Source organism: Propithecus coquereli, unplaced genomic scaffold, assembly GCF_000956105.1.
Source record: "Propithecus coquereli isolate 6110/MARCELLA unplaced genomic scaffold, Pcoq_1.0 Scaffold287, whole genome shotgun sequence".
Lineage (NCBI taxonomy): Eukaryota > Metazoa > Chordata > Mammalia > Primates > Indriidae > Propithecus > Propithecus coquereli.
The window spans coordinates 1,364,992-1,366,798 of record NW_012148474.1 but is presented as its reverse complement, the minus strand read 5'-3'; positions in this window follow the sequence as shown (position 1 = coordinate 1,366,798).

Genomic DNA, 1,807 nt, shown 5'->3' with positions numbered 1-1,807 from the left:
TTTCTAGAGATAAGATCATATCATCAGCAAAGAGCAACAGTTTGAGCTCTTCTGTCCTCACAATTTTTCAGAGATATAGAAAAAATAATTCTACACTTTCTATGGATCCAAAGAAGACCCCATATAGAAAAAGCAATCTTAAGCAAAAAGAACAAACTGGGACACATCAATTTACCAGACTTCAAGCTATACTACAAGGCTATAGTAATCGAAACATCATGGTACTGGTACAAGAACAGAGACATCGACCAATGGAACAGAACTGAGAACACAGATATAAAACTATCCTCCTATACCCATCTAATCTTTGACAGAGCAGACAAAAACATACACTGGGGAAAAGAATTCTTATTCAGTAAATGGTGCTGGGAAAATTGGATAGCCACATGTAGAAGACTGAAAAAGAGTGTGCACCTCTCACCTTTCACAAAAATCAACTCATGTTGGATAATAGACTTAAACCTAAGTCATGAGACTATAAGAATTCTAGAGGAAAATGTTGGAAAAACACTTATAGACATTGACCCAGGGAAAAAATTTATGAAAAAGACCCCAAAGGCAATCACAGCAACAACAAAAATAAATAAATGGGACCTGATTAAATTAAAAAGCTTCTTCACAACCAAGGAAACTCTCATGAGAGCAAACAGACAACCTACAGAATGGGAGAAAATATTCACATGCTACACCTCCAATAAAGGGCTAAGTAGAATCTATATAGAACTCAGGAAAATCAGCAAGAAAAAATCAAACAACCCCATTAAAAAGTGGGCAAAGGACATGAACAGAATCTTTTCAAGAGAAGATAGACTAATGGCCAACAAACATATGAAAAAATGCTCAAAATCTCTCGTCATCAGGGACATGGAAAGCAAACCACAATGAGATCATTTAACTCCAATGAGAACAGCTTTTATCAAAACGTCTCAAAATAATAAATGTTGGCATGGATGCAGAGAGATAGGAATACTCATACACTGCTAGTGGGACTGCAAACTACTACAACCACTCTGGAAACTAATATGGAGATACCTCAAAGAGCTCAAACTAGAACTACCATTTGATCCATCAATCCCTTTACTAGGTATCTACCCAAAGGGAGGAAAAAACATTCCATGAAGAAGACATCTGCAGTAAAATATTTATAGCAGCACAATTCACATTTGCAATGATGTGGAAGCAACCCAATGCCCATCGATACATGAGTGGATTAATAATATGTGGTATATGTATGCCATGGAATACTACTCAACCACAAGAAACAAAGGTGATCTAGCACCTCTTTTATTATAGAGCTGGGGCCCATTCTAATAAGTGAAGTATCACAAGAATGGAAAACCAAGTATCACATGTACTCACCATCAAATTGGTATTAACTGATCGACACTTATGTGCACATATAGTTGCAACATTCATCTGGTGTCAAGCAGGTGGATGGGAGTGGAGGGAGGATGGGATGGGCATATTCACACCTAATGGGCATGTTTTGCACCATCTGGGGGCAGACATGCTTGCAGCTCTGACTTTGGTGGGGCAAAGGCAATACATGTAACCTAAACATTTGTTCCCCCATAATATGCTGAAATAAAAAATTAACCACTGATTTTTAATTGCCCGGCTTTTTCTAGCTGTAAGAATGATAATGGAACTTTTCAAGCTCTTCATATATTAGATCTGAAACTAGAAGTCTAATATTTTTGTAACTTCTTGTGAGCCTTAAACTATTTCAAAATAAGAAGTATCTATAAAATGTTTATGGGAAAAAATAAATTGGCAAAGAAGATTAGCCAACAGTATTAACAAAAAC